A 22,309-nucleotide genomic window follows, 5' to 3' on the forward strand; every position below is an offset into this window, starting at 1 on the left:
TCGTTCAGTCAGTTGAAGACCTGAATAGAACAAAAACAGTGATACTCCCCCAAATAAGAGGGGGTTTGGGATGAGAAGAAGAGATTAAAGATCCAGAGATGACCATGTTGAATCTGTCTATCTCTTTCTAAAGTAACCAGTAAAAAAATACCAGCTTGAAACTTGGGAAATTATGCTGAAGCTACAGATTTAGGGGTAGTCAGCACAATTCTTAAAACCATGCAAATGTACATAATTATCCATGCAAAACAGGATAGTTAGGAGATACAGTCCTTCATGAGAGTTGTTCCCAAAGTGTGGTCCAGAGTCTTGCCTCACAAACACCTGAGAGGCGAGTTAGAACAACACATTCCTGAGTCCCCCCCCCATGCAAACTAAATTAAAATCGGGGGTCCTCATTCTGAGCAAGCATCTTGGGGATTTTCATGCACGCTGAAGTCCAAGAACATCTGCACAGCAAGAAGGCAAACTGACTTCATGGGAGAGCCATTTCTGACCAGGTGACGGATGGCTTCTATGTCACTAGATGGCACCAAACACACACTAAATCTCCAGTTCTGTCAATTCCTCAACCAAACTGGAAAAGGGCTTGGCTCCTCTGGAGTTGTTTTGTTTTGTTCTGTTTTTTACCCAGAAATTTTGTCAAAGGATTTCCACTGGCCCTTCCTCACAGTGAAGGAAACAAAAAGAGAGCTGGCTGACCGGAATAACTGCCCCAGCACTATCAATCACCCATGAAAGGTCTGCCCAAAAGAGGCTAAAATGATCAGTAGGGAACAGGTAAGTAAAAGTCTCTGCCAGTGGGTTTTCTGGAACCACACCTGTTCCAGCAGGTGTTTCTGGGAGCTCAGGGCATGAATCTCCTAAGACCCAGTCAGGGGCAGCACTGTGGAGAGCCAGGAGGCTTGCTGCCTTCCCACCAGCCCTCCCAGACACGGTGTCTGTGTGCACCCCGCAGAGGTGAAACTGTGAATTTCAGGGTCACACACAGGCCCTGGGTTGCCCTCCAGAGCCAGGAGCATCCTTGTATCCCTTTCCTCAAAAGCAATATCTCTTCTGCCTTTCCTGGGAGAGCTCTTACTACCACAGTTGTCTCTGATATTCTGACTCGAAAACACCTGCTCCTCAGCCTGTCTGTCATGCTCACACAATCCTGAAAGCCTCTGAAAGGATGAGGAACCACCCTAGCATCCCTCTACCTTCACCGAAGACACTCGTTGCCTCACCCTTGAGCCATTTCCACAGCGTTTGACTAGCACTCCGTCCCTCAGGCTCCTTGACCTTCCTTCTTGTGGGTGTGGAGTCAGCTGTTACAATCTCAAAGCACTCCTGTTCAAAGTCTCAGGCCTTAGCCTGGCATTAAGGATTCTGCTCCTCTGGGCTTGCTGGCATAAGAGATCTCTGGAGCTCCTGTGTTGGAGGAATATTAGTAGAGCGGGGCTGGGAAGTGAACAGGAGATCTGGGAGGCCACTGAGTACCTGAAAAGGGAAGGTAGGAGTATCACAAGCTGAGGAATGGGAACAAGCTGGAGAGGGAGCAGTGAGGAACCCTGCAAGGGAGAGAGGACACACCTGAACAGGGTAATGGAGGAGCATTTCACGATGGAACAATGTACAAGGGATTACAGGGTCACTGAAAACTGTGAGAGATGAGGATCACCATAGTGCTAGCAACACGGGCAAGAAAACCATTACCATAACCAGGCCAAGGTCAGTTGAGGGGCAATTACTGGAAACTAGCAAGAGAGCTATGGCTCCAGAAGCTGTAGAAGGACTGGAGGGACCCAGGGGAATAAATGTCCCAAACTTGCCTTCTTCAGATCTCTGCTTCCAACCATCTCCACTTTCTGGGATATCTATTGGGGTCTCCTTTTGGCCAAACCCAGGGAGAAACCAGAGGGCAGGCAGGGGTGCCCTTTGATGCACGTGTGAAGTTCAGCCTGAGACAGAGTGTGGAGAGGAGAAGGCAGAACGGGCTCCTGGAGGAACAAGAAGAGAATGTGCGCACAAGAGGCTGGGGCCGTGGAAGACACAGGGTGGCCTTCAGTCCCTCACACATTCATCATGTTGTAGCAGGACAAACGCAGGACATTTGGAGCCAGAGGGATCTAGGCCCTGCCCTAAAACATAGACACTTTGGCCAAGTATCTTAATGCCTACCATGGAACAATGGTAACGGCAACACGGTATCTCCCAGATTTCATGAGGATTCATAGAGATAATGTGTGCCTCTGGCAGTTGCCTGGTCATGGCCAGGGGGCAGATGTTGGGACCCAGGGTCAAGGGTCTTTTCCCTCGCCATGTCCTCATGATATGCCCAGGAGTCCACCTTCCTGGCCCTGTTGCCCTCCCATTCCTCAGACTTGTTCTTTACCTTCTGGGGGCCACAGAGAGCATCTGCAAGCCAAGGCAGGCCGGGCAGTTCTCCTGGGGCTCAGGGATGAGCATAGGGATCTATTCTTGCAATAAGAGGCTAGAGCTATGATCCTGGGCTCAAAGAAATGACCGTTTACCAATTAATAGGAGACTGAGCTGGATTGGTTCCAAGGCCAGGTAAGTTGCGGAAGGAAGGACTGGGGTCCTCTGCTCCTCCTTACACCCCAGATCAGCTGCCCCCCACGAGGCCCAGCAGCAGCCTGTGTTTCTACACTACTGCGCTCCCCTTTGATGCCTGCCGCACATCCCCCACGTCCATCTCGTGGCCTGGAGAGGACCGCACAGGACAGCAAAGCATGAAGAGGCAGGCCTGGGAAGGCCTGAGTCCCCCTGCTCTGGAAGCCTGAAATGTGACCCCAGTCTTACATAGTCATTCAGTTAGTGCTTTTATGTTAAAAAGCATTAATGACAATTTAAGAAATTGCCATTCTTAGGATCCCAGTTTGGCTTTCATCCATTCCTTTAAAATGGTGCTGAAGCTTCAAGAAATGGAAGCAGACTGGGCCTTTCTCAGAGGGTGGACAGCCCTGATTCAGAGGGTCCTAGGAGATCTAAAAGGAAACAAGTGCTTCGCACAGGTGATTTATAGATTGCATCCCCTCTCCAATCCTTCCTTGACGGGAACTCCTAAAGTCAGGAGAAACCCACCAAACAAAGTCTGGTCTGGCTGTGAAGCAGTTTGTAAGGGCCTGGGGCTGAGGCTGCCCAGCCTCCCCTGGCTCAATGTGAGACAGAAATCCATCAAAATATTGAGAAGAACACAGGCAGCAACCTCTTCCACTTCAGCCGCAGCAACTTCTTCCTAGAAACATTGCCAAAGGCAAGGGAAGCAAGGGTAAAAATGAAGTATTGGGACTTCATCAAGATCAAAAGCTTTTGCACAGGAAAGGAAATAGTCGACAAAACCAAAAGACAACGGACAGAATGGGAGAAGATATTTGCAAACAACATACCAGATAAAGGGCTAGTACCCAAAATCTATAAAGAACTTATCAAACTCAACACCCAAAGAACAAATAATCCGATCAAGAAATGGGCAGAAGACATGAACAGACATTTCTGCAAAGAAGACATCCAAATGGCCACAGACACATGAAAAATTGTTCAATATCACTCGGCATCAGGGAAATACAAATCAAATCCATAATGAGATACCACCTCACACCAGTCAGAATGGCTAAAATTAACAAGTCAGGAAACAACAGGTGTTGGAGAGGATGTGGGGAACCCTCTTACACTGTGGGTGGGAATGCAATCTGGTGCTGCCACTCTGGAAAACAGCCTGGAGGTTCCTCAAAAAGTTGAAAATAGAGCTACCCTATGACCCAGCCATTGAACTACTAGGTATTTACCACAAAGATACAAATGTAGTGATCTGAAGGGGCATGTGCGTCTGAATGTTTATAGCAGCAATGTCCACAGCAGCCAAACTATGGAAAGAGCCTAGATGTCCATTAAAAGATGAATGGATAAAGAAGATGTGGTATGTATATGTGTGTGTGTATATATACATACACACACACACACATATATATACATACAATAGAATATTATACAGCCATAAAACTGAAATCTTGCCATTTGCAATGATGTGGGTGGAACTGGATGGTATTATGCTAAGTGAAATAAGTCAGTCAAAGAGAATCATCATATGATCTCACTGATATGAGGAATTTGAGAAACAAGACAGAGGATCATAGGGGAAGGGAAGGAAAAATGAAACACGATGAAACCAGAGAGGGAGACAAACTGTAAGAGACTCTTAATCTCAGGAAACAAATTGAGGGTTGCTGGAGGGGAGGAGGGTGGGAGGGACAGAGTGGCTGCATGATGGACATTGGAGAGGGTATGTATTATGGTGAGTGCTGTGAATTGTGTAATACTGATGAATCACAGTATTGTATTGTATCACATATTGTATTCCTGAAACAAATAATATACTGTATGTTAATTTAAAAAAAAAGAAAGTAGAGTCTGCTAAACTGAGGGTTAGAGACAGCTTAAGAAGGAAGAGAACGTGTTTCCTGATAAATCCATTGAAAAAAATACATAAAAACAACACAAACAATACTCCAAACAAAAAGCTCCAATCTCATGAAGTTCACTCTGTCTAATGTAGTAACTCTGATGATTCTGCTGCTGCTGAGTTTTTAGTCTACAGTTTGTCTTCTTGACACCATTTGCTTCGAGACTAGAATAAGTCTGGAAAATCCCACTCAGTCCATTGATGTGGTCTGTAATTGTCTGAGGAGTGTTAGCTTGGAAGCCTGTACTCAAGACTCTACTTCTTGAAGGATCAATAGTTCAAAGCTCCTAACTCCTTCTTAGTTGAAGACACAAATCCTAGCGTGTAGCTTATGAGAGATGCCATCAGGAAAGTTTCCAAATAAAACACAAATAATTTGTAGATGACAAACATTGAAAGGCTAAGGTCAATTACTGTAGTAACCAATAATACCAGACTGTAAGAAAAAAGGTTCTCTGTTGGGGTACGTTTCATAGGAGTTCGAATCAGTGTTTTCCTCTGATAGTAAAAATGTATTATGGAGAGTGAGTGCAGTGAAAAATTCCCAGGGGCTTCACACAAAGCATACAATTTAAAAAGTATTTAAAACAGTTTACCTATTTTAACTTAATTCAGGAGGGCTAAGTGTTTTTTATGATTTGATAATTTTTCCTGTGCAACTCTTAGGATAATGTTGAGCTAACTAGCAAATATGGAGCATGCCAAACAAACCTAATTATTTCAAACACTCTCATTTTTTAAGGCAAAATAACAAATTGTTGCCACTTCCCATGAGCCTTTTGGGTCACTTCAAACATTCCTTTAGTTCCCCAGGCCTCAAAGCTTATGAGGAGCAAACCTCACTGTAAACAGCTTACCAGCCCCCCCTCGGGAGAGTGAGTACACGGTGGTAGCTTGGTGAGGATCTCCAAAAACCACAAGAACATGACTTTCAAAATGGCAAATTCACAATTCTCATTGAAATTTAAATTGGGGGGCGCCTGGGTGGCTCAGTGGGTTAGGCCGCTGCCTTCGGCTCAGGTCATGATCTCAGGGTCCTGGGATCGAGTCCCACATCGGGCTCTCTGCTCAACAGGGAGCCTGCTTTCTCCTCTCTCTCTCTCTATGCCTGCCTCTCTGCCTACTTGTGATCTGTCAAATGAATGAATAAAATCTTAAAAAAAAAAAAAAAAAAAAAAAGAAATTTAAATTGGACATGTGTCAAAAATAATAGAACTCTTTAATTAAAGAGGGAATGAATAAGATGTTAAATCAGTTTAATTTTTTAAACTTTATTTTACTTAAATTTAGTTAATTAACATAAAGTGTATTATTAGTTTTGGAGGTAGAGTTCAGTGATTCATCAGTTGCATATAACACCCAGTGCTCACTACATCACCTGCCTGCCTTAATGCTCAGCACCCGGTTACACCATTCCCCTAACCTACCACCCCTCCAGCGACAATGTTTATTTCCTATAGTTAAGAGTCTCTTGGGGCACTTGGGTAGCTCAGTCAGTTAGGAGTCCAACTCTTGATTTTGGCTCAGGTCATGATCTCAGGGTCCTGGGATCGAGTCCCACAGGGGGCTCCCCACTAAGTGGGGAGTCTTCTCGTCTCTCTTGCCTTCTTACCACTGTTGCATTCTCTCTTTCTCTCTCTAAAATAAATAAATAAATATTTAAAAAAGAGAGTCTTTTACGGTTTGTCTCCTTCTCTGATTTGTCTAATTTTATTTTTCCATCTCTTCCCCTATGATCCTGTTTTGTTTCTTAAATTCCACAAGTGAAATAATATGATAATTGGTTTTCTCCAACTGACTTATTTCACTTAGCATAATACCCTCTAGTTCCATCCATGGTGCTGCAAATGGTAAGATTTCATTTTTTATGGATGGTTGAGTAATATTGCATTATATATATATATAATGCAATATATATATATATATATACATATATATATATGTATATATATATATATACCACATTTTTTTTGTTTTTTGTTTTTTGGTTTTTTTTAATGTTTACTCATCTGCAGATGAACATGTGGGCTCTTTCCATAGTTTGGCTATCATGGACATTGCTGCTATAAACATTGGGGTGCAGGTGCCCCTTCAGATCACTACATTTGTATCCTTTGAGTAATTACCTATTAGTGCAATTGCTGTTAAAATCAGTTTAAATCAAGAATTGACTGACAGTAATTTATAGTCTCTTTGGGACAAAACTCATTTGTTTCGTTATGGACACAGATCATTCACAGTGATAGAGCAGTCTGCATGACATCAGTGTTCTACTGATGAACCACAAGTTCTACAGAACTGTAAAGAACCTAGTCTATCAAAGGCAGTCCGGGGTACACAGCTCTGTAAAGCTGGACCATCCCTGACAGTTCCACTAAACAAGGCCAGCATTTCCCAGAAAGTGCTTCTAATAATTGCTTTTCTTCATTTTCAAGTCTCTGACATATTTTTCTTCCTGAGAATCAGGGAGGTTTTTAGAGGAGTTAAAGTATCTGTGTGTGAGCGTAAGGGAAGTACAAGGGGCCGGGCAAGGGATTATTAATGTATCTGCAATGAGACCAAATTGTGATAGCCTTCTATGCCATGCCAAAAAATCTGGACTTGGCTCAGTGTGAAAACAAATTTCTGAAGCAGGGAAGTTATGTGATCACTTTATATATATATTTTTAAATTTATTGATGTAATTTTAATATACTAAAAAAGATACAATTTGGTACACTTTAAAAAGGATCAATGGAAGATCATACAGAGAAGAAAGACATGGAGATAGGGGTTCAGTTAGGAGGTTGGTGTGATAGTCCCAGGAAAAGACACAGTTTATTCAATAGTCAGGAAGAAGAGGAGGTGATGAGGCATTTCTAGGGTAAAACCAAGCAACACTTTACCGGATATTAGATTCAGGAATCCAGAGATAGGGTGCATCCAAGATTATCCAAGATAGCTCACTTATGCCATTGTTGGAGTCTGGGAATGTAGGGGGAGCAATAGGTTCCAGAAGAATGAGAGAAGTGTGAAAGAAGCCTGGAAACTTTCGACACCTAAGAGCTAGTTGAAAATATGGTTGGGAGTTAAGGAGATGGGTCTGGGCTGGGAATGAGGCATCAAAGCCAAAGGGGTGGCTGTGTGGCCCAGAGAGTGAGATGACTAAAGGGTGGGAAATGAGTTCTGGCAAAGAGGGAAGGAAGCCGTGAAGAAAGCTGAAAAGCAGCGGAGGTGGAGGAGCCATGGAAGAGTTCCTTCATCTAACTCTTCATTCTACCGTTTGTGACCTGCATTATCACTTCTTACCTTTATGGATACTATTTGGGAATATTGTTTCCCTAACTAACCGCATTTCTGTATAGCCCCCTGACCAGCTTTTTGAGCCTTGCACACAGCTGCCATTCATTCATGTTGAGTAAATTAATAGAAAGAGCCATGAGATGAAGAGACTGGAAAGGAGTTCAAAGCCACAGAGGAAAACCGAGAAAATGGTCTGCCAGAACTATCTTAGGAGAAACATCAGGATGACAAAGAAAACTGTGGGGGTGGGATAGGGAGGAGTCCCAGAGAGGCGCCAGGATGGGTGGGTGTGCACAACAGCTTACCCAGTTCTGGGGTGGTGTGCCCCAAGGCAATCTCTCACTGTCCACTGGAGTAATGCCCTCTGCAGTTGGACTATAAGCCAAAGTGTTGCCTTATGACCAAACATGTAGTGTGCATCCCTATAGGGGAGGCTCCTTTGGAAAGAAACTGGGTCTGCCTACATAGCTCACTGATTGATTGCCCTAAGAAAGCACTGCCTCGAATCATCAATGAAAATAACCATTTCAGGGGCGCCTGGGTGGCTCAGTGGGTTAAGCCGCTGCCTTCGGCTCAGGTCATGATCTCGGGGTCCTGGGATCGAGTTCCGCATCGGGCTCTCTGCTCAGCAGGGAGCCTGCTTCCTCCTCTCCTCTCTCTGCCTGCCTCTCTGCCTACTTGTGATCTCTCTCTGTCAAATAAATAAATAAATAATCTTTAAAAAAAAAAAAGAAAAAAAATAATCATTTCAGCAGGAAACTCAAGTTCCTACTTAAAATTTTTTTTCCTTACTTATATATTTATGTAAGTAATCTCTACACCCAATATGAGGCTTAAACTCATGACCCTGAGATCAAGAGTCACATGTTTCTCTGACTGATCAGCCAAGCACCCCACAAGTCTCTACTTTTGATGTCACTCTTGTCAGCCGGAGGACCACTAGATTCTCTTTGTCAACGTGCACAATTTACTCACCCACTATTTCCCCTGCTGGCTCTCCTGTCACAGGTTGATGCCTTTCTCACGTTAGCGTCATCATCTATATGACTATATGACTAGTACTTAAAAGTGGTTTTTTGCCATTAGGCCAGATGGACTTAACAGACACATATGGAACATTCCATTCAAAAGTAATAGAATACCTCTCCAGTGCACGTGGAAAATTCTCCAAAATAGATCATATGTTAGGCTACAAGACAAGTCTTAACAAAATTAAAAAGATGGAAAATCATATTGAGCACATTTTCTGTCCAAAATGGCATGAAACTAGAAATCAATTACAAGAAGAAAGCTGGAAAATCCACAAATATGTGGAGACTAAACAATATGCTACTGAACAACCAATGCATCAATGAAGAAATCAAAAGTGAAATGAAAAATGCCTGGGTCAAACCAAAAAAAGGATAGTCTTTGCTATAAATGGTGCTGGGAGAATTTTTCTTGCAAAAGAATGAAAGTGGACCACTTTCTTACAATATGCACAAAAATTGATTAAATACTTGAATGTAAGACCTGAGACATTGAAACTCCCAGAGGAAGGAGTGCCTTGGTGGCTTAGTTGGTTAAGTGCTCAACTCTTGATTTTGGTTCAAGTTGTGATCCCAGGGTCGTGAGATCAAGTCCTGTGTTGGGCTCCACATTGAGCATGAAACCTCCTTAAGATTTTCTCTCTCTCCCTCTGTCCCTCTCCTTGCCTCTCCCCGCTTCTCTCTTTCTTAGAAACGAAAAACAGCAAATGGAAACTTGAGTAATTTCACAGAGGAAAAAAAAAAAAGACTCCCCCATAAGAAGACACCCTACTTAAAAAATGGTCAGAAGATCTGGACACTTCACCAGAGAAGATATTCAGATGGCAAATAGGCACAAGAAAACAAGCTGAACGTCCTATGTCATCAAATGCAACTTAAAATAACAATATACCACAGCGCACCTAGTGGAATGACTAAGACCCAGAACACCAACACCAAATATTGGCAAGAATGTGGAGCAACAGCAACTCTCACTCATTGCAAAATGGTGCAGCTGCCTTCGGAGACAGTTTGGTGGTTTCTTACAAACTCTTATCATACAATCTATCAATAATGCCCCTTGAAATATCAAGGGGCATTATTGATATTTACCTAAATAAATGAGTTGAAAGCTTATGTGCACACAAAAACCTACACACAGATGTCTGTGGCAGCTTTATTCATGATTGCCCAACTTGGAAGTGGGCATTAATGGATAAATATGTTAATGGATTAAAAAACTTTGGGACACCCACACAATGAAGTATTAATCAGTGATCCAAAAAAAAAAAAAAATACAAGCTATCAGGCCATGAAAAGACATGGAGGAATCTTCAGTGCATGTTGCTGAGTGAAAGAAGTCAGTCTGAAAAGGCTATGCATTATTTGATTCCAAATCTGTGACATTCTGGAAAAAGCAAAACTATAGAGAGAGTAAAAATATCAATGGTTGCAGGAGGTTGAGGGGAGGGAAGGATGAATATTGGAGCTTAGGGGATGTTTACGGCAGTGAAGCTACTCTGTGTGACACTAGCATGGTAGACATATGACAGAATGCATCTGTCCAAACCCACAAAATGTACAGCCAAGAAAGAAGCCTAATGTAAACTAAGGACTTTAGTTAATAATAAGGTATCAATATTGGCTCATCAATTGTAACAAATGTACCACACTAATACATGGTGTTAATAATAAGGGGAGACGTATTATATACATATTTATATATAAAAATTCTCTGTCCTTTCTGCAAAGTTTTTCTTTTTTTTTTTTAAGATTTTATTTATTTATTTGACAGACAGAGATCACAGGTAGGCAGAGAGGCAGGCAGACAGAGAGGGGGAAGCAGGCTCCCTGCTGAGCAGAGAGACCGATGCGGGGCTTGATCCCAGAACCCTGGGATCATGACCTGAGCTGAAGGCAGAGGCTTTAACACACTGAGCCACCCAGGCACCCCTCTGCAAAGTTTTTCTATAAACTCAAAAGTGCTCTAAAAAATAAAGTCTTTTAAACAAACAAACAAACAAAAAACCTCAAAAAACAAAAAAAAAAAATCTCCTAGAGGCAATCATAGGCAATAAGTCCTTCACATCCATCTTGGCAATGATTTTTTTGGATTTGAACTAAAAGCAAAGGCAACTAAAGCAAAACTAAATAAGCAGGACTACAGCAAACTAAAAAGCTTCTGCACAGCAAAGGAAGCCATCAACAATATGAAAAGGAAGCCTACTGAAAGTGAAAAGATATTTGTAAATCATATGATAAGGGATTAGTATTCAAATTATATAAAGAAATCCTACAACTCAATAGCAGAAAGCCAAACAATCTGACGAAAAATGGGCAGAGGATCTGAATATCCATTTTTTCAAAGAAGAGACAGAGGGCCAACAAGTAAATGAAAAGATGCTCAGTATCATTAACCATCAGGGATACACAAATCAAATGGTTCATATCAAAAAGACAAGAAATAGCAAGTGCTGGCGAGGAAGTGGAGAAAAAGCAACTCCACTTCTGGGTCTTTATCTGAAGAAAATGAGTATCTTAACTCAAAAGGATATCTGCAACCCCATGTTCATTACAGCAGGATTAACAATAGGCAATATATGGAAGCAGTCCAAGTGTCAACAGATGAATGGGTAGAGAAGATGTGGTGTATCTAAACAATGGAATATTACACACCACGAACAAGAATGAAATCTTGCCATTTGCAGTGAATGGATGGAACTTGAGCGTATCACACTGAAATAAGAGAAATAAGTGAAAACAAAGTGAGATAAGTCAAAGAAAGACAAATACCAGACAATATCACCTACATGTGGAATTAAAAAAAAAAAACAAATAAACAAAAGCAAAAAAAAAAAAGCTCATAGAGAACAGACTGGTGGTTGCCAGAGTGGGAGTGGAGTAGCAAAATGAATGGAGAAAAAGATAAACACTTCCAGTTATAAAATAAGTAAATTATGAGGATGTAATGTACAGTATGGGGACTATAGTTAATAACATTGTATTGCAGACTTGAATGTTGCTAAGAGAGAAAAGTCTGGGTTATTTTTTTTAAAGATTTTTATTTATTTGTCAGAGAGAAAGAGCACAAGCAGAGGGAGAGGCAAGCAGAGGGAGAAAAGCAGTCTCCTTGCAATGAACAGAAATCAGAATAGAATACTCATGAAAGAAATTGAGGAAAATACAAGAAGAGGGAAATGTCCTATGTTCATGGATTGGAAGAACAAATGTTGTGAAATATTGTGAAAATGTCTATGCTACCTAGAGCAATCTACACATTTAATGCAATCCCTATCAAAATACCATCATTTTTTTTCAAAGAAGTGGAAATAATCCTAAAATTTATATGGAACCAGAAAAGACTCCAAATAGCCAGAGGAAAGTGGAAAAAGGAAACCAAAGTTGGTGGCATCACAATTCCAGACTTCAAGCTCTATTACAAAGCTATAATCATTAAGACCATATGGTATTGACACAAAAACAGGCACATAGATCAATGGAACAGAATAGACAGCCCAGAAATGGACCCTCAACTCTATGGTCAACTAACCTTCAACACAGAGGGAAAGAATGTCCAATGGAACAAAGACAGTCTCTTCAACAAATGGTGTTGGGAAAATTGGACAGTCACATACAGAAGAATGAAATTGGACCATTTCCTTACATTGCACACAAAAATAGACTCCAAATGGATGAAAGACCTCAATGTGAGATAGGAATCCATCAAAATCCTTGAGGAGAACACAAGCAACAACCTCTTCGACCTCAGCCACAGCAACTTCTTCCTAGAAACATCGCCAAAGACAAAGGAAGCAAGGGCAAAAGTGAACTATTGGGACTTCATCAAAATCAAAAGCTTTTGCACAGCAAAGTAAACAGTCAACAAAACCAAAAGACAATGGACAGAATGGGAGAAGATAGTGGAAAATGACAAAACCGATAAAGGGCTAGTATCCAAAGTCTATAACGAACTTACCAAACTCAACACCCAAAGAACAAGTAATCCAATCAAGAAATGGGCAGAAGACATGAACAGACATTTCTGCAAAGAAGACATCCAAATGGCCAACAGACACATGAAAAAGAGTTCAACATCATTGGGCATCAGGGATATACAAATCAAAACCATAGTGAGATACCACCTCACACCAGTCAGAATGACTAAAACTAACCAGTCAGAAAATGACAGACATTGTCGAGGATAAAGAGAAAGGGGAACCCTCCTACACTGTTGGTGGGAATGCAGGTTGGTGCAGCTATTTTGGAAAACAGTATGGAGGATCCTCAAAAAGTTGAAAATAGAGCTGCCCTACGACCCAGCAATGGCACTACTGGGTATTTACCCTAAAGATACAAATGTAGTGCTCTGAAGGGGCATGTGCACCCGAATGTTTATTAGCAACAATGTCCACAATAGCCAAACTATGTAAAGAACCTAGATGTCCATCCACAGATGAATGGATAAAGAAGAGTTGGTACACACACACACACACACAATGGAATACTATGCAGCCATCAAAACCCCCCAAAATCTTTCCATTTGTGATGATGTGAATGGAACTAGAGGATATTATGCTAAGCAAAATAAGTTAATTAGAGAAAGATAATTATATGATCTCTCTTATATGAGGTTTGAGAGGCAGGATTGGGGGTTGTGGTGGGTAGGGAGGGAAAAAAACAAGATGAAACCCGAGAGGGAGAAAAACTGTAAGACTCTTATTGTTAGGAAACAAACTGAGGATTGCTGGGGAGTAGGGGGTGGTGGGACAGAGTGGCTGGATGATGGACATTGGGGAGGGTATGTGCTATGGTGAGTGCTGTGAATTGCGTAAGACTGATGATTCACAAACCTGAATCCCAGAAGCAAATAATACATTATATGCTAACCAAAAAAAAAAAAAAAAAAAAAAAAAAAAATGTTGTATACCTTAGAACTAATGTAATGTTGTATGTCAATTACACCCCCCAAAAATGTAGACAATTTATATCAGTCAGTTGCCAGTTTTACAATGTTGCATTTTTGGGAAAAGATTTGTTGCTGTTTTTTTTTTTTTTCCTCTTGGCTTGGTATTCATCCTTGGTTTTATCATTTGGTATTTATCCTTCAGTATTTATCTTTGATTTTTGCCACATTAAAGCCATAAGAGCCAGGGGTGGGCCCGAGGCATTCATGGTACATAGCCTGCCCTAGGAGAGAAAGAACAGAGTGGGAGTGGAGTAGCAAAATGAATGAAGGGAGAAAAAGATAAACACTTCCAGTTATAAAATAAGTAAATTATGAGGATGTAGCAGAAGGTGCAATAAATGAATTAACTTTTTAAACATTCTTCATTCAATACCCATAGTCCTAGTATGGCAGGAAGCATGGTAAACATTAAAGCATCATTTCCCAACTATGTCAAATCACATCCTCAACATATCAATAAGACCAAATATTTTTAAATTTCTGGCAGATGACACATTTATTTAAAGCAAGTTTTCCCATCTCGTTATTCATGAGGATCCATTTAAAATGTTGAACAATTTAGTGGCACCTCATAAGTGTATCTGAGGTTTTAATGAGTGTTCCAATGACTGAGAAAACATTCTGACCAATCAACAGCTTTTATGGATTCAGTAACCCCTTAAATGAGTTTAGAATTAGTGAGTGATGGTGTTGCAGACTCTCACACTGTTGGTTGGCAAGTAATCAAGCCTCCTGGTTTAGTTTCCTGACACACTGACTGTCTGGACTTGGATAGTGTGGCCTGTTGTGGCCATGAAGACCCCAGTGAACTCGACCCCAGCACCACCTTGGTCAATGCTTACCCTCTCAGTTCGTCTTCTTGATACCTGACTGCCATCATGTGAGGAAGCCAGTCTAAGCTCCTTGAGGATAAAGGACCATAAGGGGTAGAGAGGTCCAGCTTCTTCAGCTGAGTTCTCAGCCCAGTTACCAGCTGAAAACAACTACATGGGTGATCCCAGGAAAAACCAGCAGAATTACTCAACCCATGAGAAAAATCACGAGAAACAATAAATCATTGTTTTAAATCATTAAATTCTGGAGTAGTTTGTTATGCAGCAATAGATAACCAAAACACAATGATATTTACATAATCTGACATATACTGGTATGTAAATGAATCACATGGATCATTGATTCATTCATTTAATATTTATCAGGGCCTACCACATGCACTTTGTTCAGACTATGCTCAAGACTGGTTCTGCAGAGCACCTGGGTGGCTCAGTGGGTTAAGCCTCTGCCTTCAGTTCAGGTCATGATCTTAGGATCCTGGGATTGAGCCCTGCGTGGGGCTCTCTGCTCAGCAGGGAGCCTGCTTCCCCTTCTCTCTCTGCCTACTTGCAATCTCTCTCTCTGTGTGTGTCAAATAAATAAACAAAATATTAAAAAAAAAAAAGACTGGCTCTGCATAAGGTTGCATGGACGCTGTGTAATCACCCTATGGCCCCAGAAAGTCTGACACTCCCAAGTAGGGAAGGAAATCCCAAATTAGGATAATATTCTATATAGGATATCTTCAAAGTTAGGAAAAAACTCCCCACCCCCCACCCCAGGTCTGTAAGGCAAACCAACCCTTTAATTCTAGCGGTTTGATCATTGGTCTGAAAATAAAGGCTGAGCCGTGGTTTTGCACCTGCTTCAGCTCATCGTTTTTCTTTGCTCTACACCATGACTCTTTGCTGTACCACGAGTTCTGGTCAAACAGTTTGTCTTTAACAGGAACTAATCACGTGTTAATGTAGCTCTTTACAGTTTATAAAGTGTTCTTCATTTTACAAAGCACTTTCATGGAATTATGTCATTAAACCTTGAAACGACCCAGGGAGGTTATTTGCTCCAGACCCTGTGGAGCAAACATGTGTGTAGAGGGTCAGTGCAAATCTGTCACCACTGTTGAACAAATGGTTTTGAGCACTGACCTTACGAGTAGCAGGGCATTTTCATATTGTTGTGTTAAAGATGGCACTCTCATAAATGACATCTTCATAATACAATTCAAAAGGTGACACTCTTTCATATGTGACTTTAATGCTCTTCCAATTAGAATTTTGTCAATTTCCGTTTTGTTCTGAGAGTTTTAATCAAGACTGAAAAACTTTACTATATCACATCCTTGGCAATATCCATTGAAAGTTTGGATTTTTCTCTTTGCAAAGCCCCTGGTCCCCCAGGGATATTTTAGCAAGAAGAATGTGATTCAAAGATTTCCAGATGTTACTCTTCAGATGTGTCTTAGCGTGCATCTAGAAACCATCTGGTAGCAGCCAACAGCTGGATGGGGTCCAAATGTAAATGCTCATCCAGGTAAAAAGATATTAATAGAAGAACTCGAACCAATTAGTTCAGTTTGTCAACTAAGTTTGTGATATTGTTTCATCAGCTCTCAGTAACCAAGGCAGGCTTCCAAAATTCTATAATCAGTTTTCCTTTTTTTTTTTTTTTGCTCATGGTGGCTCTTCCTTACCTGGATATTCTAAGAAATTATTCATGGTTAGTCTCTAAACTCTGCTTTACTTAAATGTTCTGAAGGGTCCGTAGAGTTGCTTTCACAAATATTTAAATACTTTTGCACCCCATGCCCTTTCCTCCCAGTGAAAGAAAGAGCTATCTCTGAAATGTGCCGAGGAGCAGTTGGTGGGTCTCTGGGGTGATGGTAAATGTATATCTTGGTCATCCAGCTTCTGACTCCGGAAACTGCATTAAGCATAAGCCAGAGTCAATAGTCCCACCTCCTCCCCTAGTTCCTGGAATGAAAGAGAACATCCCCCAGCCATCTGACTCTGGGACCTCCAACAGGATGGGATCATCTCATTAATTCAGCTCCTCTCTTTCCTGGGAAGTATTGATAATGATGCCAGGAGATGGACTGAACTTTCTCTAGCTATACATTAACTTTTAACTCTGCAAATTAATGAAGGTAATAGTGAAGATAATTAATAAAAAGCATCACAATGAATAAAAATCACTTCAGGAAGAATATTCCATCTACATTTTTAAAAAGAGTATTTCCAAGTACCTTAGAAACAATTGTTTTCCTAATTTAAAGATGGTAATAATAAAAAAAAAGGAAAAAATAAAGACGGTAATAATAGCAAATGTTTATTAAACATTCAACATGTGCAAGGTATTTGCTAATTGATTTATGTAGATTATCTCACTTAATTGTCACAGGGAACCTAAGGGTTTTCTTATGAATACTAATTGTATAGATAAGGAAACTGAACTGAAGGGCATTAAGAAATTTGAGCAAGTTCCCAAATGTTGTAAATGGCAATTAATGAAAGCCTACTACTCTGTCCCAAGGAAATCCACACATGATAATTTATTTCTTAAAATAATTTTGTGAGGCAATTTTTATTCTTACTGTTCCCATTTTGTAGGTGAGGAAAATGAAGAAAATTCATTGATTTTTTTTTCTCTAGACCCCAGAACTAGCATGTGACGATGTGACCCCAATTCTGCAGATTCCAAAATCATAGATTACTCTAAGACCCTGCATATCCTTTTCTGGATAAGTAAGGCCAAAGCCTTCAGGACACTGAGCTATTAAACCCACAGAGCTGGTCTTGGGTGGATTGGGGGTGGGGAGAGCAGCCCTATTTGGATTATCCCTAGGATCCTTTGGTATGATACTTTGAAAAAATAAGCATTTGGACCTATCTGGAGAATCACAGTGCTTCCTGGTTTCATCCCCACACTGAAACGTCAAGCTCACTAGCTACAATATGGAGTAATGTTTGATGATCCCGTCTGCCCCTCGGGTCAGCACATACCACACCAGCAACGTCTCTGATTGCATCAGAGGAGTACTATTGGCGATTTTGGAAAGCAGCGAGGAAATCCATCTGCAGTTGGGAATCAGGTTTGCACGAAAGAGGGATTTCTGAATCAGAGCAGGCAGTAGACGCTCGACCACATCAAGGAGGAATCAGACTTTCAGGCAGACATGAGTTGCCGCGTTGGGGGCTGCTGACTGATTAGCCAGCCGCAGGGTGGGTGGTGCTCAGCTCCTGGTTGGAGCAAAAAAAAAGAAGAGTGAGGCTGGACGGTGGATGGAAGCAGGCAGGGAGGCATGAAGTGTCAGGATCTACAACATCTGGGGATGCTTAATCGGGAGGAAACGTAGACCTCCCACACAGTAGCACTATTATGAGCTCTGATTACACACTAGGGTACAGAAAAAAAATAACAAACTAGTGCGCCAGTAAATAATACCCTCCTTGATGCGAAAAACCTACCGCTTTCCTGAAGCTTCCCCCCCCTTCACCCACGTGTCTGATAGGTAGATGGTGCCGAGTGTCTCAGTGGGACAGGAAGGGAGCCCTGCAAGTGCGTGTCTAAACACAGACAGTCCTTGGGAGGGCCGCGACAGAGAGGAGAAGCCCGAACCACAAAGGAGAGTGATGGCCCAAGATTCCTTTGGGGAAATCTGCCCAATGGTAACTCAGGTCTTCCCACCTCAGAACCAGCGCCTGAGTTGGAGAGCAAGGTGGGGCTGGGGGTGTGAGGGGAGGGAGAGACAGGACCTTAGCTCACTCAGTCACTGGCTCATTCTTTCACTTGTTCACTTACGTGTTCATTCATTCGGCACAGTGTTAAAACGGTGGGCCTTTTTAACATCTGCATTCAAATTCCAGCCCTACCTCTTGCATGCTCTGCAAACTCAGACGAGTTACTCAGCCCCTATAGGCTTCAGTTTCCTCCAAGTAGTTCCTGCATCATGGAAACAATATAAGGAATAAAATGCATGGCACGGTAACATGATCATACCACCACTGGGTTAGGCGCAAATGGGTGAGCAATGGATATATGCTGGGATTGTTATTGAGTCTTTCAAAAAGTAGTAATGAGCTCTAGGCTAGGTGCCGAAGGTACGGAGGATGGCTTAGGAGCATAACATTACCCTCCACTTGTGGAATAAGGCACATGGCAAACTTTCCTTCCAAGGCCCTTATATTTCCTTTCTTCCCACTTTCTCATATGTAGAAAACCCAGCAGATGGAACAAGGGAGAAAGGCGGCTCTGTGCTCAGAGAGGAGAGGAGAAACTGGGAACATTCTAGAATCCTCTCTGTGCCAAGCATACAATAAGCACTTAACAGCTGACCAACTAAGGTGACTCCAGCAGGGCCACATTCTCAGAGGGAGAATGGAAATTTTTTATTTAATTTTCCTGGTGTTTTGGTTACAATACAGTCACTCCCTTGGAATTCAAGGTCACAAATTGGTGACCAATGGATCTGGTCTGGCCCAGTGACAAGTTTCCTTTGGCCCGCAGGGTATTTTAAAAATTGGGAAAGTCTTACACTTTAGTCACATAAAAACCTGAATTTCTGGGTTCTCCTGAAAATTGAGAAGGCCTGGCAACCCCGGCCTGCATTCCTGTGTGGTAGAGGGAGCCCGTGGAGGCTAGCCCCATTCCGGGGTCTTCCCTTCTCTTTCCCTCTAGTGCCACCATCCCCTATTGTATTTCAGCCGTCTGGGACAAGGGCACTGCCTTCATGCATTTCTCAAGTTAGCCACCACCTGGTTGGAGCTGGCCATCCTTGAGGTGACCTCAGGTGAGGAGAGAAGACCCGACTCCTGGCACAGCCCTTTCTCGAAGTCATGCCTTCTCTGCACTCACTCCTTCCCATGCCACTCTGCTCGGGCTGCAAGTCCTGATGACTGATCTTCCTCTTTCCATCCAGATCTGCTGACCCCGTGTCAACATGGCTGACACCAGCCTTCCTTCATGATGATTCCCCTTCCAGGCAATAAGAAAATGACTGAACGACAGTTATTGTGGCATCTGATACAAGGGCAATTTCCCTCTGGTTAGCTGAGTGCGGGATGGGACGTAATGGCACATTCTTTGCATACCATCGGCACGACTGAGAGCCACCCCATAGCGCAGGCTTTGCTGATTCTGACATCCCGACATTCAAAACTGAAGACATAGGGGAGATTGAACCTCGCACAGTATAGTGGTTTTCAAGCTCACTTTATTCTTTTTATCACCTTCAATCAGCAGCACACTTAGTATTTTATTTTGTTTTTTTCCTTAAATGGATCCTTACCTGGGGGCTAATAAACCCAGAACTTCCCCTGGCAGCACACCCTGGGATTCCTGGGGGCATAGAGAGCCCAACTGAAAAACATGGCTGCAATCGCCTCCTGCATTGAGGAAGCAGAGGCCTGGGAAGGGACAGTGGCTTGTCCAGGCTTCTGGAAGGTGTAAGTGGCCAAGAACTCAGACAAGCCTCCTTCTGGGTTCTGGTGCCCTTTGCCCTCTGACACGTCGTCCTCAGCAGCAGTCACAGCTCGTCCTCTGTTCTGTCGCTCTGACTGGGCATGCAAGCAGAACCCCTCTCTGGCTGAGTGATATCACCGTCACTCACTTCCGATTTCTGGGTCTGTCCAACCCAGTACTGCTATCGCCCTGGAGCAGCCAGCCTCCAAGATGGCTCCAATGTCTCTGCCTCCTGGTCTTCACACCTGGGTAGTCCCCTTTCACATTGTGCCAGGTTGGTCTGTGTGACCAGTAGAATACAACAGAAGTGCTGGATGTCCTTTTTGAGATTAAGTTAAAAAGACATAGCAACTTCTCTCTCTCTCTCTGTCATCAGTCACTCTGGGTGGAAGCCATATTAGGAAGGAAGGAAGGAAGGAAGGAAGGAAGGAAGGAAGGAAGGAAGGAAGGAAGGAAATTCACCCTTTTGAAGTGTATAATCAGTGGTTTTTATAGTAGTCACACTACCATGGAACCATCTAATTCTTCATCTAATTCTAGAACATATTCATCACTCCAAAAATATGACCCTTACTTGTTCCTCTCTGCCCTCATCCCCTGGAAACTGTTAGTCTGTTCTCTTTTTCTATGGCTTTGCCTATTCTGGACACTTCATATAAATGGAATCATAGAGTCCTTGGATCTCCTTGGCCTTTTGTGTCTAGCTTCTTTCATTTAGCGTAATGTTTTCCGGGTCCATCTGTGTTCTGGCACATATCAGTACCTCATTCCTTCTTATTGCTGAATGATATTTCACTGTATGGATATACCCTATTTCCTTTATCCATTCATTAACTGGTGGACATTTGGGCTGTCTGCACTTTCTGGCTGCTGTCACAAACACTCATGCATACATTTTTGTGTACATATGTATTTTCAGTTCTCTTGGGTGTATACCTAGGAATGGAATTATAGGGCCGTAGGGTAATTCTATGTTTAACTTTCCAAGGGACTGTCAAGCTCTCTTCCACAATGGCAATACCATTTTACACTCAAGATGCGGATTTTTGAACCTAGTAAACAGGCTAACAACTGGACAAAAATGGAACATGAAAATAAGCACAAAATTGAGACCTAGGGAAACTGACTTTAGACTTTTCGTCATTTAGCGTGTGGTTTGGTATCGCACAGACTCAGGACTTGTGGTTGTCGTTGAGCATGCTATATGGACCCTGACCTCCACTCTTCCCTCCTTCTTGGTAATTGACCCCTTGAATTTAAGCTGGCCCTTCACTGCCCAAAATAAAGGTGCTAATTCTTAGCTTCTCAGGCATGGTCACTGACTGAATTCTGGTAAATGAGATGTAATCAGGAGCTTGGTATGTGTCTTCCAAGAAATGACCTCAAGGGAAAGAGGCATGCCCTTTCTCTTCTTCCTCTCTCCTGCTGACTTGACTGCAGAGGTAATGGCTGAACTAAAAATGCCATTTGGCGTTCGGTTCTCCCTCCTTCTGTCCACTTTGGCCTCACTGAACCTCTTTCAATTCCCTGACTAGACCGTGCCACATCTCACCATGACGTTGGCACACGTCCTTCGGCTGAAAATTTCCTCCGTATCCTGTATTTGCTCAACCAATCAGCTCCTGATCATGCCTGGGATGTCTTGAGAGAAGCCTTCTCTGACCTTCCTGACTCAGGGGAAGGCCTTCTCTCTGCTGCTTGCTGTTCACTAGTGTGCCTGGCACGGGGTCTGGCACATGGCAGGTGCTTGAAGAATGTCTGTTAAGTGAATAAATAACCGACTTTCATGTCTGGTTGCATGAACCTGGCACTTGACCTCTCCAAGATTTCATCATCAGAAAATGGAGATTATGGCAGTGTCTGCTTCTCAGGGTTCTTGTGAGTATTAATTGGGGAAGTGCTGGTGAAGAGCGCTCAGGGGTCAGCCATCATCATGGCTTCCACCACCAATGGTCCTCACTGACCAGGTGTGAGCAAGACATGGAGCAGGACATAAACGCATCCTGTGAAAAGACCGGGACTCTCTTATCCTGATTCCTCAGGATTACAGGAGTATAATAACCCATGGGCCTCTTCTATCGTCTACCTGCCTGTGCCACTGGCCCAACACACGTGTGTTGTGCCTGTGACTGCTGTGGGGTTTATGTTAGACACAAAAGTCCAGTGAGATGAAAAGATGTTAGAGACATAATAAAATATAATAAGAAAAAGCCTGTTCTCCTTTGTCAGAAAAACTCAGAATCAAATAGGAGTTTTGTCAGCCTTGGAAAGTTACATGGTCCCCTGAACATCAATTCCCTCATCCATGAAATGGGAGAA

The sequence above is a fragment of the Mustela nivalis genome (assembly GCF_964662115.1).
Source record: "Mustela nivalis genome assembly, chromosome: 10".
Taxonomy (NCBI): Eukaryota; Metazoa; Chordata; class Mammalia; order Carnivora; family Mustelidae; genus Mustela; species Mustela nivalis.